This window comes from Tursiops truncatus, chromosome 20 (genome assembly GCF_011762595.2).
Source record: "Tursiops truncatus isolate mTurTru1 chromosome 20, mTurTru1.mat.Y, whole genome shotgun sequence".
Taxonomy (NCBI): Eukaryota; Metazoa; Chordata; class Mammalia; order Artiodactyla; family Delphinidae; genus Tursiops; species Tursiops truncatus.
Genome location: NC_047053.1, coordinates 51,343,009 through 51,357,048, shown reverse-complemented (window position 1 = coordinate 51,357,048; position 14,040 = coordinate 51,343,009). Strand labels below are relative to the sequence as shown.

Genomic DNA, 14,040 nt, shown 5'->3' with positions numbered 1-14,040 from the left:
GGAGCACAGGCTCCAGACTCGCAGGCTCAGCGGCCACGGCTCACGGGCCCAGCCACTCCGCGGCCTGCGGGATCCTCCCGGACCGGGGCAAGAACCCGTGTCCCCCGCATCGGCAGGCGGACTCTCAACCACTGCGTCACCAGGGAAGCCCTTCAGATCTCATTGTAGTCTCTTGAGAAAAACGTCAAAGGGGGAATTACATAAATGATTTACGAGAAACCTTCCTAAAATCCTATTCTTCGTTTCTCTTTCCCTCCTCCTCTCTGCTAAGGGGGATTCTGTCTTTACCTGTTCGGTTCCCAGGTCATTCACTGTACAGTATCAGACTAACGGGGGAAAGGTATTCCACCTACTCCCCTAAGGCATTTCTCACTCTGCTCTAAAGCTTCTCTTTTTCCTCTCTCCAAACTTCCTCCGGCTCTTCCCTAACCCCGTACCATCCTGGCTCTTCTCTCTTCACTTTCTCCTGCTCCCTTTTCAAACCCAACTGCTCTCATTTGCCGGTAACTCTGCATCCTATCCAAAGTAAACCCAATCACTCAAGGCTTGCCTTTCTCAGTCCTACCTTTCCTCTACTCTTCTGATACTGTGCAATGATCTGGCAACCTAACAGGCACGGACAGAATCCAGGAGGAGAGAAAGAGACCTTGGATACTAATGTATTATTAATATTATTTTGCTGTCGAAGATATAAAACAACGTGGTAAGTGAAATGATACAGTTATCTACAGAGCAGGGACAAGCCAATCTGATCTTAAAGGATGATCGGGAGTTCGAAAGAAAGGAGAAGGGCATTTCAGGCACCGCAAACAGCATAAGCTAAGCCTAGAGATGGGAAATAGGCTGGGGTGAGGCAAGGGATTGAGGATACAGATGGGGAAAGGAAGAGGAGTATCTCTTCCCTGGAAGAATGTTGAAAGGGGAATAGGAGTAGATGAAGTAGATGAGACATCTCCACTGGAAGCCCTTGGTCTTCCCATCAAGGTCATTTTGGTAGGGAGAGATAGGGAAAGCTCCAGAAAAGTGAAGAAGGATTGGTACAGCTGCCTGGGGTTACTACACAACCAAGAAGACATGGCCATAGAGACCTCAAAGCCACAAAAAGTCTAGCCAGGGTGAATTTAGAGTGGGTGTATCAGTATGTTTTGGATCGAGTGATTTTTTTTTTTTTTTTTTTTTTTTTTTGCAGTACGCAGGCCTCTCACTGTTGTAGCCTCTCCCGTTGCGGAGCCCAGGCTCTGGACGCGCAGGCTCAGCGGCCATGGCTCACAGGCCCAGCCGCTCTGCGGCATGTGGGATCTTCCCAGACCGGGCACGAACCGGCATCCCCTGCATCGGCAGGCAGACTCTCAACCACTGCACCACCAGGGAAGCCCTGGATCGAGTGATTTGATTTACTTCTTAGGCAAAGTTTTTTTTTTTTTTTTAATTTTTATTTTTTAGGTCATGCTGTGCAGCATGCTGGATCCTAGTTCCCTAACCAGGGATGGAACCTGTGCCCCCTGCAGTAGAAGCAAGGAGTCTTAACCACTGGAACGCCAGGGAAGTCCCATCTTAGGCAAAGTTTTATAGCTGGGGGGACTGACAGAGGGGATGGTCAGTGCACAGTGAAGGACTGTGGCACAGCCCCTGAAACTGGTAGGCACTCAGTTCAAATTTGTTGAGTGATATTCATAAAACCCAACGGAACAGAGAAACAAGTATGGCCAGAGGCGACTGGGGTACAAAGTGGAGCAGGGCAGGATGACTATGTTACACCTGCTAACCTTCCAAATGCAGCCATATAAACCTTCTGGGATGAAGTGAAAAGACATTAGATACAGGCAATTGACTAGTTCAGTTCAGCAAACATTTACTGGGTACCAGCCCCCAAATAAGGTGCTGTGTGGACTGCCAGGATAAGCCAGCTGCCTTCAGGTTGCTTGAAGTCTTACAAAAATAATTCTGTGCAAAGCATACTTTTGTAAAGGCAGCAGTGGAGACACAAAGAAAAGCTCAGTGCTACAGAGTTTCAATGACTAAAAGTCAGGGAAGGCTTTTGGGCAGGTAGTGTTTGGGGTAGACTTTTAGGATGGGTGTGGATTTGAACATTGATTTTATTGGTAGGAAGGAGCCTACAAAGCACAGGGAAACTCTTGGGCAAAGAAGCAGAGGTGGGAGGGTCCCAGAGGCATTTAGGGGATGGTGGTGAATCTATGTGGCTGCAGGAGTAGTTTGGTTTGTGGGGAGTTAAGCCTGGAAATGTATGCCTGAGTCGATTTATGAGGGGCTTTGGATGTCAGGCAGAGAGATTTGGACTTTTTCTATTGGCGAAGATAAACGGCAGAAGATTTTTGTATTCAGGAAAGGGACATGATTCTACCAGTTTTAGACAACAGCTAAAACAGTTCAAACGTACAAGATTAGGCACTGAAATGGCACCTTCTTGTCCAGCTGAAAAGCAAGAGAGATTTAATTACATAATCAAATTCATTAACAGGGAGAAGGGGCTCTTACTTCCCAGGACCAGCCATGACCTTCTTCTAGTTTTATAAACAGCCTAAAAAGCAAAAAAACAACTCTCCAGACTTAGATCTCTGGGAAAACAGAAGTAAATACTGACACAGGCTTGCTTTGTTTTCCCAAGAGAGGTCTCCCAGGCGACTTCTCTAATTATTTAGAAAAAAAAATTTTTTTAAACTTGTTTTTCCCTTTAGAGTTCAGCCGAGCTGAGGAGAAAAACTGCAGTATTGCCTTAGATTCTCCAGCTTCGGTTTGGAAGCAGTATTGGTCCCAGAGGGACTCCCTCCAAGGTCTCTGAGCGAGGTGTCTCGAGGTATTTGTTCCCAGCAACAAGGAGGGAGATTTGGAGACACAGGCGCTCTGCAAAGGGCTTATTTTAAAAAGAAAGGCGGGGGGGGGTCGGGACGGCCCGTTGATCTTTTTAGGATAATTCCATAGGAAAACTAACCTAGGTGAAAGCCGTGCCCTCGCCGCTGGTCAGGAACTCTGGATCAGAAAACGCTACGGCATGACGTTCAAGGATGGACAGTGGGAAAAAAAAAAAAAAAAAAAAGGATGGACAGTGGTTGCGCGCTCTCCCGCTGGCATCACTTGGCACTTAATTCCGCCAGGCTCCCGGAGGGGAGGTTGTGGCTACAGCCTAGTGCTCCGCTCAGCCAATAAGAAGCCAAGAATCCCCGCCCGTCTCGGATTGCGACCAATCGACACCCAGGACTTTAGCTAGCGAGCCCGCGACTCCGTTGTCCGAGAAAGGAGGCAAACCCCCTTGGAGTTGCCAGTAACGGACATGGCTGCGGCCCCTGGAGGAGGGGACGCGAAGTGAGGAGGGGGCAGGGAGGGGAGAGGACGCGGGCGAGGAAGACTGGTCCCCGGGCCCCGGTAAGTACTAGAAGGCCCGTGGCCCGAAGCAAAGGGGCGTGGGGCTCGGCCTTCCGCGTCCTCGGGATTCTTGGGTGAGGGGAGGGAGTCTGGGGTCTGCACCCAGGTAACGGTCTCGGGGGAATCCCTTCGGTGGAGGAGTCAAGGGACTGGCTCTTGCCTCCAGCTCTTGGCCATTTCCTTCCCCCAGGTGCTCACACTTGCCCTCGGCCCTGGCTTGGCCCTCTGGGGGTCCGGCGTCGGAAATCGAAACCTCCCGCCAACAAAGACTCCCTGCCCCAGGATTGCGGTGCCTGGGCCCCGGCCCAGAAGGCTTCCAGCGCTGGTGTTCAGTTTATTTATAGATCTCTGGGAGTCCCCATCCCGCCCCCAGTTCATACGGTTGCCTCCCCTGCGCGCGCACTCAGCTGCCGTCCGGGCCCTCGTGCTGACTACGTCCCCTGTGTCCAGGTGGATGGAGGCGGAGGGGCTTTTCAACCCTGAGCAGCGACGTTGCAGTTTGGAGCATGCCCTGCCTGCCACCCCCCCACCAGCCCCCGCCCCCTTCCGCCTTTCCAAAAAGTTGTTTAAAGACTCCTTAGAAGCAACCAGAGGAACATTACTTCCTACCCTATAAACTGATCTCTCTGCTGTGCTCTCGTTCCTCTGCTGCTCACCGCTGAAGCCAGTTCTTAAAGTCCCTCGTGTGCTGCTGTGTGAGCCCCTGCCCGGTGCCAGTTACGAGGGAAACCCTGCTCTTTCATTGGTGTGTGACCACGGGCTGCACTTTGGCGTGTTCGTTGATTTGGTCACGTGCTGCTACATCCCACCCTCTTTTTTTGTGTGTGTGGCTCTTGGGGAAGAAAAGGAGGGAGCTCTGTATCGAATCCCTTTTCCTTCTTGTGTGTGATTTTGTGTACTGGGGACGATGATAGTTTTCTCATGCTTTATCCAAGACCCTCACCTCAGCTGTAGTGACACAGTTCAGTTAAGCCTGGGTACTCTTAGAAGATGGAAGTCAGGAGGGAATTTTAACGTTTTATTTTACAAATGTGGAGACTAACTGTTGGGAGAGGCAAAGGGCCAGGGTCATCAAGGTCCCAGGACTGGAACTCTGAAGTCCAGATTCTTGAGTCCTTTATCCACTAAAGCCGGTTGTTTCCTAGGTGTGATCTGAGAAAACCAAGTACCCTAACTTCTCTCAGCCTTTGCAGGGCGGTTGTGGGCATTAAATGAGGTGGTCTGTATATAAGGATACCTTGGATGGGGTCTAGGACTTACTAGGTTCTAAATATATTTTTGCATTTTTTAATTTTAAGTAACCAGCAGGTAGTTCACTGGCTGATTTCTTGTATTAATATTTATTGTAGTCTCTGTTTGTGGGTGTAAATTAGTGGTTCTCAGGAAAGGCAGGGAGGGGCAGAGTCAGGACAAGGTAGCCCTTCCTCCGTTTGGGGGAACCACTGTCATTAGAGGTGTTATGAATGAGAGTGTGATTGTGTTTAAGAATAGTGCAGAGGCAGAAGAAGGTTAAGAAGCACTGAAGAAAGAAGAAATACCATGGTGGTATGTCTTTATGGTGATCTTGGTAAAAGAAGAGCTGATCTTAGTAATCCAACGAGGTAGTTTTAATTTTTTTTTAAATGGCACAAGTAAGGTTCATTTTCTAAAAAGTCAAATGAAAATGATCCATGGAGTTAAAAAAAAAAAACTGTAAAGATCAGAAGACATCAGAACGTAGACTGTCATTAACTGGAACTGGAACTGGGGGTAAATGTTCACATAAAATCCACATACTGTATGTATTCCGCAAGGCTTATTTCAACTGCCATGTCAGCTGTAACTTCCTTGCTCGCTGGTTTTTGTCAGAACGACAGACAGGGAAACTGGTGGAGACCATGGAGAAGTGCATTGGCCAGGGAGTTGGAGTACAGACCATCCCCTTGGATAACCAAACAGCAAAGAATTGAGAGTTAACTGCCCTTGAACCCCTACCCTACCCCCCACTCCCACCCCTTGTTTGTGGTGACCTGACATCAGAAGATTAGTCCGGGAGAGCCAGGGCTGGGCGGTGAGATGGAAGAAAACAGAAAGCCCTTCACATTTCTATTTTGAGAAGTTGCTAGGGAGTACCAGCTCCAAGTGCTGAAAATCAGCCTTTCGGAAAGCTTAACTCCTGCAGAACTCAGGAGGAATGAAAGTCGCTCTCCTTCGGTTCCTCCCGCTGCTGCTTCCCCAGTGTCAGGCTTGGGAAACAATTTCTATGGGGCGAGGGAGTAGCGCTGTTGTCAATGTGACCTACACCCAAGGCTTGACTTAACCTCACCTGAGTCGAGTTGGAGCTCTGAGAATAGCCTTTCTCAAATCCATTCCTGGCGTTTAAGTGAGAAGGTTCCCAGTCGTGGCTGGCACTCCTCTGCCGGTCAACGTGTGCTAATCTTTTTTATCTGGGTATTGGATCAGCGTTGGTTTCACGAGAGCGTCTTTCTTGACCTAAAAGCCAGGCTCCTTTAAAAATATTGTTTGAACTCTGGTTTCTGAGCAGGCCCAGATTTGTTTACAGTACACAGGTGAACTAAAGGCTAAGCCAGGGCTGCAGCAGGAATGTTTTTCTTCTGAAGGGACGAGCCAGCCAGAAATGTGTGGTTTGGTGACCAGGGGTTCGTGTAATAATAAGCTTTGCTTTGCCTGTGGTTGCCGAGCCAGTAGTAAACAGGATCACGTGGCGTGGCAAGTAGGTTAAGGACCAGATTTAGACCCGGCCTGATGCCTGCATCCAAAGGCCTAGAGTGATGGGGAATGAGGGGTGCCCAAGGGAAGGAGACCCTTTCAGGGCTCACAGCGGCCTTTGGGAAACTAGAAATAGTGTAATGATATGAACCCAGTTCTCTTAATTTCAGGATCATCTTGAAAAAGAGATTCCTGATAGCAGTCTTCCTTAGTAGGAAGGTGAAGAGAAAAATATTGGGAGACACCTGCAAAAAGATATATACTGGAGAGAGACTCAAAGGTGTATTGAAAAGAGCATAGGGACTTCCCTGGTGGTCCAGTGGGTAGGACTCCACGATCCCAATGCAGGGGGCCTGGGTTCAATCCGTGGTCTGGGAACTAGATCCTGCATGCATGCCTCAACTAAGAAGTTCGCATGCCCCAATCAAGACCAGGAGCAGCCTAAATAAATAAATATTTGAAAAAAAAAACATAAACATCCCTAAAGTTGACATGGAATGCAGTGGGTGAATATTCCTTGTAATGTAAGCCAGAACCAATTGCAAAATCAGAAGTTGCTGATTTTTTTTTTTTTTTTTTTTTTTTTTTTTGCCACACCAAGTGGCTTTTGGAATCCTAGTTCCCCAACCAGGGATCGAACCTTGGCCTCGGCAGTGAAAGCGCCAAGTCCTAACCACTGGACTGCCAGGGAATTCCCAGAAGTTGCTGATTTTTTTTTATTGTGGTAAAATATACGTAATACAAAACTTACCATCTTAACCAGTTATGTGACATTAAGTACATTCACAGTGTTACACAGCCGTCACCACCATCCATCTCCAGAACTTTTTTATTTTCCCAAACTGTGTCCCCATTAAACACTTAATTTCCCATTCCCCCCTCCTCTAGTCCCCGGCAACCACCATTCTACTTTCTGTCTCTAGGAATTTGACTACTCTAGGACCCTCAAATAAGAGGAATCATACAATATTTGTCCTTTTGTGACTGACTTATTTCACTTAGTGTAAGGTCTTCACAGTTCATCCATGTGGCATGTGTCAGAATTGTCTTCCTTTTGAAGGCTGAATAATATTCCATTGTATGTATAGGCCACATTTTGTTTATCCATTCATCTGTTGATGGATACTTAGGTTGCTTCCACCTTTGCTATTGTGAATAGTGCTGCTGTGAACATGAGAGTACAGATATCTGTTTGGGTCCCCGTTGTCACTTCTTGTGGGTATATATCCCCAGGAGTGAGAGGTTGCTGATTCTTTAAAGAAACATTTGGTACATTCATATGGTTTGAAAATCAAAAGGCGCAAAAGTATATACAGTGAAAATTCTTCCTCCCACTCGTATCCTCAGCCACTCAGTTACAGTTTATTAATATCTTCTTTTGTAGGTTATGCTCTTGGTATTGATTCTAAGAAATCCAACCCAAAGTTACAAAGGTTTTCTCCCATTATTTCTTCTAGAAATCTTATAGTTTCACTTTTCCATTTAGGTCTATGATCCATTTTTAGTGAACTCTTGTATGTGGTGCAAGCTATATTTACAAGGTTTTTTTTTTTTTTTGCATCTGAATATTCAATTGTTCCAGCACAATTTGTTGAAGAGACTTTTTTTCCACTGAATTGCCTTTATACCTTTTTTCGAAAATCAATTGACCCTATATGTCTGGGTCTATTTCTAGACTCCATTACCAGGCCAACACCACACTGCATCGATTACTGTAGCTTTATAAAACCTTGATGTCCAGTGGTGAAAATATTCCAGCTTTGTTCCCCTGGGGTAGTCTAATTTGAATGTCTCTTATTGTGGGTAGAGTTGAGCATCTTTTCATGGGTAGATGCTACTGGATTTCTTGATTTCATAGTCTCTCGGAGTTAGAAGAGACCATAAAAAGCCATCTCTTTCTTATTTGCTACCTGATGTATTTATTAGCTCCATAATTCCCCACCTCTACTTGGATCCCTCTAGTGATGGGGAGCTCATTGCCTCTCAGGGTGGCCTCTTCCATTTTCTTTATGCAGTTCTAATATGTATAAAAGATATTGCTTGGGAGTTCCCTGGTGGCCTAGTGGTTTAGGATTCCAGGCTTTCACTGCCATGGCACGGGTTCAATCCCTGATGGGGACTGAGATCCCAAAAGCCACGCAGCCAAAAAAAAAAAAGATATTGCTCATATTAAGTCCCAGTCGGCCTCCGTATAGCTTCCTCCCCCTAATCTAGTCCCTGTTTTTGGAGCCTCCCAGAGTAAGCCTGGCCCTTATTTCCCCTGGCAGCCATCATGCCCTTCTGTCTCTGCTCTAACCTGATGTGTTTTAGGTGTCCTGGCCAAGCATCTTCTGTCCCTTCCATTAATCCTCATGTGATAGTTTCTCCAACCTGGTTGCTGTTTTCTGGAAGCCTTGCATTTTAGTCAGTGTCCTTCTTAAAGTGTGTGTTGCACAAATGAACAAGATATTTCAGGTGTGCTCTGAAATGCACAGGAATGAGACTTAGCCCTGTCTTTGGGGGGACTTGGCATATCTGTTAATGCAGCCTAAATGTGAGTGAACTCTGGGCGGCCATGCCGTTTATTTTGAAAATGCATTTAATTAAGCCATTTGTAGTAGTTTACTACAGTAGTTTTTGAACCTAAGGGTAGGAGTTAATATCGAACCTCTTACAGTTAAATTGAATCTATTAGATTTGGCCCATCATTTCTGCCTGTCAAGATCTTCCTGGAGCTTGACTTTGATCTCCTTTCCAGCTTTGTGCTATCCAAGAATTTGTTTAGCATACCATCTGTTTCCTCACCCAAGTTATTGATAAAGATATTGACTAGGATGCCACCAAGGATAGAACCCCGAGACTTGTGATTAAAAACCTCCCTCCCACTGAATATCCATGCATCCATCAGCACACTTTCAGCTGAGTAGAGTCCACCAAATTGTGTTTTTGGTGTGTTGGGCGTGCCTAGAGTGCCAGCAGAGCTAATGAAGATTGTGTTGGAAGAGGTAAGGACAGCCAACTCCTCAGCTCACCCTCAGCCTGAACCTTGGGCACCCATTCTTTTTTCTTTGTTCTGTTTTTTTAAAAAATATTTATTTATTTGGCTGCACCGGGTCTTAGTTGCAGCAGGCGGGCTCCTTAGTTGTGGCTTGCAAACTCTTAGTTACAGCTTGCAAACTCTTAGTTGCAGCATGCATGTGGGATCTAGTTCCCTGATCTGGGATCCAACCCAGGCCCCCTGCATTGGGAGGGTGGAGTCTTAACCACTGCGCCACCAGGGAAGTCCCCGCGCTAGTTCTTTTTGATGTTGGTTCTGAGCTTGGCAGCAGGAAGCATCGACCCCTTCGTTCTCATTGCCGCCTTTGTCTAGATACTCGTCATGGCAAACCAGGGTTATTGTAATTTTCTTCTAACTCTTCTGCCTGTAATTTCTTTCCCTTTCCCCTCTGATCCATTCTCCACCCTTTTAAAATCCTGGGACCTACTCAGAAACCTTAAGTGACTCCTCAGGGTGTCTTTGTGTCACGGGCCCCTGATTCCCTGTCCTATGTGGTCATTTATTTCTTCATTTATTTCTTCAGTCTGACCTACTCAGGCCTTCTGCTCTAACCAAATAGGTCAGATCACTATCTTTCAAAAAGGCTCCCGGGAGGAGGGATAAATTGGGAGATTGGGTTGACACATACACACTACTATATATAAAATAGATAACTAATAAGGACCAACTCCATAGCACAGGGGACACTACTCAATACTCAAATGGCCTGTATGGGAAAAGAAGCTAAAAAAGAGTGGATATATGTATATGTATAACAGATTCAGTTTGCTGTACACCTGAAACTAGCACAACATTGTAAATTATACCCCAATTTAAAAAAAAAAAAGTCTCCTGCATTTCTTCCCTGGTGCCTTGGTTGGGACTTGTGGCTCTTGCTTGGGCAGCCCTTCCTCTTCCTACTCCTAAGCACCCGTTTACAATTCTCATTTAGTATGTCAATGCCAACTCGAATTGTTATCTTTTTTCATAATAGCCCAAACCACTATATTATAAATCCCTCTAGGGAAGGGACCGCATCTTATACTTCTTTGAAAACAGGACCATTCCTTATACTTACTAAGTATCTGCTATTGTAACACACTACAGGCGCTGGATAAATGTTTGCTTCATTGTCCTTTCTCTTTTATATCTGCCAAATCTTGCACGTGCTAGGCATTTTAGAGGTTAGTTGAGCTCGGATTCCCCTGTACTTTTGGAAAATCAGCTCTATGGAGGCAACGCCATTTCCATACAATGATATGCACCTATTTAAGTATATAGTTCAAAAAATTTTGACAAATGTACATATCCCTGTAGTCACCACCCACAGTCAAGATATTAAACAAAAGATCCCTGTGCCCTTTTCAGTCATTCCCTCCCCTGCCCGTAGGCAACCCCTGATCTGCTTGCTGCCACTATCGATTAGTTTTGCCTGTTCTGAATTTTATATTAATTGAATCATACACTAGGCGCTCTTTTGTGTGTGGCTTTTTTTTTTGGCTGTGTTGGGTCTTCGTTGCTGCGCATGGGCTTTCTCTAGTTGTGGTGAGCGGGGGCTACTCTTCGTTGCAGTGTGCGGGCTTCTCATTGTGTTGGCTTCTCTTGTTGCGGAGCATGGGGTCTAGGTGCACGGGCTTCAGCAGTTGTGGCACGCAGGCTCAGTAGTTGTGGCTTGCGGGCTCTAGAACACAGGCTCAATAGTTGTGGCACACGGGCTTAGTTGCTCCGTGGCACGTGGGATCTTCCCGGACCAGGGCTTGAACCCCTGCATTGGAAGGTGGATTCTCAACCACTGCACCACCAGGGAAGCCCTATGTGTGGCTTCTTTCACTCATCAAATGTTTTTGAGATTCAGCCATGTTGTTGTGTATATCAGTACTTTATTCTGTTTTGTTGTTGGGTAGAATTCCATTGTATGGCTTTATAATGTTCATCCATTCACCTGAGCGGACATTTGGATTATTTCCAGTTTGGGGCTATTTTGAGTAAAATTGCTATGAACATTTGTATGTAATTCTCTTTGAGGACATATGTTTCCATTACTGGGTCATATAATAAGTGTATATAGTTGACCCTTGAACTACATGAGTCCACTTATATGTGGATTTCTTTCACTAAATATGTACCAGAATGCTACACGATCCATGGTTGGTTGAATCCACAAATGCAGACCTGTAGATTTGGAGGGCTGACTGTAAAGTTACATGTGGATTTTCCACTGTGCTTTGGGGGTGGGAGGGTGGTGTTAGGGGTCGGTGTCTCTAACCCCCGCCTTGTTAAAGAGTCACCTGTACTTTATCTGAAACAGCCAAAATGGTTTCCTAAATGGTTATACCATGTTATATTCCCACCAGCAATTTATCAGTTCATATCCTCACCAACACTAGGTACTGTCGGTCATTTTCATTTTAGTCATTCTGATGGGTGCCTATTAATATTAATACTGATAAATAGAAATGTATGAATATTATTTAATTTAAATATTAAAACATTACTGTTAACATTAAGTCTTCCATTCCATGAACATGGTATAGCTCTCTCTTTGTTTAGGTCTTCTTTAATTTCTCTCAGCAGTGTATAGGACTTATGTGTATTTTCATTAAAGTCATCTCTAAGTATTTCTTTTTTTTGGTACTATAAGTGATATTTACACATTTTTATTTTCCTGTATTTCATTATAGCATATAGAAATTTAATTTATATTTGCATTTTATATTTTGACCTTGTATCATGCAACCTTGCACACTTATTTGTTCTAATATCTTATTTGTAGATTCCTTAGGATTTTCTACATGTATGATTGAGTCTTCTGCAAATAAAGACAGTTTTACTTATTTCTCTACAATCTTTTTTTTTGTTTTTTTGGCCATGCCCGCAGCTTGCAGGATCTTAGTTCCTGACCAGGGATTGAACCCAGGCCCTGGCAGTGAAAGCACCAAGTCCTAACCACTGCCCCACCAGGGAATTCCCTGTTTACAATCTTTATGCCTTTTATTTCTTTTTTTTCTCCTTACTTTTGAGTTCTCATTCTTGACTTTGGTGACTCTTTCTTCATATTTCTTGTTTGCTGATGATAGTAGATGATAGTAATGGCGACTATTAAGACCTACCATGTACCAAATACTGTATTAGGCCCTCTGCACATAGGATTTTACATAATTCCTGTTGCATAGCGGTGAGATAGGTATCATCACTTCCATTCAATGAACAAGGACACCGAGGCTCAGAGAGACAAGCGATTTGCCAAGGTCATTTGGCACTAGATACGTGATGGAGCCAGGATTTGAACCCACGAGTGTTTGGCTTTGAAGCCTGTGCTTTTTTTTCACAATGGGCGGGGAGGGGACCTGGCCCTTTAAGGATACAGCTGCTGGTTTCAGATCAGACAGCTAAGGACAACTCTCTCCCAGAATCCCATGTATGGAGTGATGGGAAAACAGAGACTCTTAGAAAAATGTCATGCTCCTGGCTGCCCTTTTGGAACGGCTGTGGTCCCATCCGGCCGCAGAGTTATTTCACTCCTGTAGCGTTGGCAGAAGGAGCTAAGCATGGTCCCCATCTGGCTCCTGGTGCCTTTCCCTGTGTGGTGACTGCCTCATCCAGCCCCTGCTGGCATGGGATGTCATGGGGACCTTGAGCTGTACTTGTAAACAGGGCCAGGGGGCCTGAGTCAGAGCGGCCTTAGGCAGAAGTGCATTCGGCCTCTCAGGATCCCATTTCAGTCGGCTGCCAAAAACCAAATGTCACTGCACTGCGGTGCTGCTCCCAGCGCCACTGTCTGTCTCTGACCCTCCGGGGCTAGCTCAGCTTTGAGGGCCCTGGCTGGAAAAGCAGAGGTAGGGACAGACCTGGCAGGGCAGGGCTGTGACGTCTTGCGAGGAATCGGACGGGATCGTGGGTCGGATTTAGTGCCTGCAGAGCCTGGGCCTCCTGCCTGGGGTCCTCTGGACACAGCTTTTTTTAAAAAAATTGTTTCTAGACAGCTCTTTTATGGATCAGTTCTCCTGGGCTTCTGAGCAGCTCCTCTTAACGTAGGTTTTGCTGCAGGCCCCCAAAAGAACTGCCCCAGTCAGCAGGTTAGTTCTTTCTCCTCAAGTAGTCAGCTGGCACCGAACCAGATTACTCAGTGGCACTCTTTACCCAAACACTGATCTGAAATCATTTCAGGTGTGTTGGCCGCCAGGATGGATGGGTGAGAGTCGGGGTTATGTGGGGAGGGAGTGGGGGGTGGGGAGGTTAGGCTAATCTTCATTTTCTAGATTGTTGTCGCCTTGGATCCCCCATCCTCGTGGACACCCGTCCAGGTCCCTGTTGAGCACTCCTTGTCGGCCAGCCGCTCGAGAGGCCCGCTGACTGTGGGCATGTATGCGTTGGCCTGTGTGGCGTGTGTTTCCCAGCTGTGCTCCTGGTGGTGGTGAAGTGAGCATGTCTCTACTTTGATCATCTCTGCTGCTCTTCCCACCATTTGCCTGATTATTCAAGTTGTATCTAGATTCCAATTTACCTTCACTTTTTTAAAAATTTGGCCACGCCATGCCCAGCCTGTGGGATTTTAGTTCCCCGACTAGGGACTGAACCTGTGCCCCCTGCAGTGGAAGCACGGAGTCTTAACCACTGGACTGCCAGGGAAGTCCCTCATCACCTCTTTAAAAGTGAAGGTATGGGACTTCCCTGGCGGTCCAGTGGTTAGGACTCTGTGCTTCCACTGCAGGGGGCATGGGTTCGATCCCTGGTCGGGGAACTATGATCCCACATGTGGCCTAAATAAATAAATAAATAAAGAGCTGATGAGCCATGGCTTTTCCTGCTTGCTGGAAGTCAGCAAGTCAAAGAGTACACAGGGAACAAAACATACGTGCCTCCGAAAATTAGGGTTAAGAGGGAAAGCTTGCAGCTCTCCAGCATCCCTGCTGTAGCCCTCTCCCTCCTGGCCA

General features: G+C 46.2%; 1 protein-coding gene across 1 annotated transcript in view; it reads left to right on the top strand.

The window, feature by feature from the left end:
* Positions 1–3,232: 3,232 nt before the first annotated feature.
* Positions 3,233–14,040, top strand: part of TMEM94 (transmembrane protein 94) — a 34,749-nt gene continuing 23,941 nt past the window's right edge. Inside the window, exon 1 of the mRNA XM_073797079.1 lies at positions 3,233–3,381. The gene's annotated coding sequence lies outside the window, so the exon portion shown is untranslated. The remainder of the gene's footprint in view (positions 3,382–14,040) is intronic.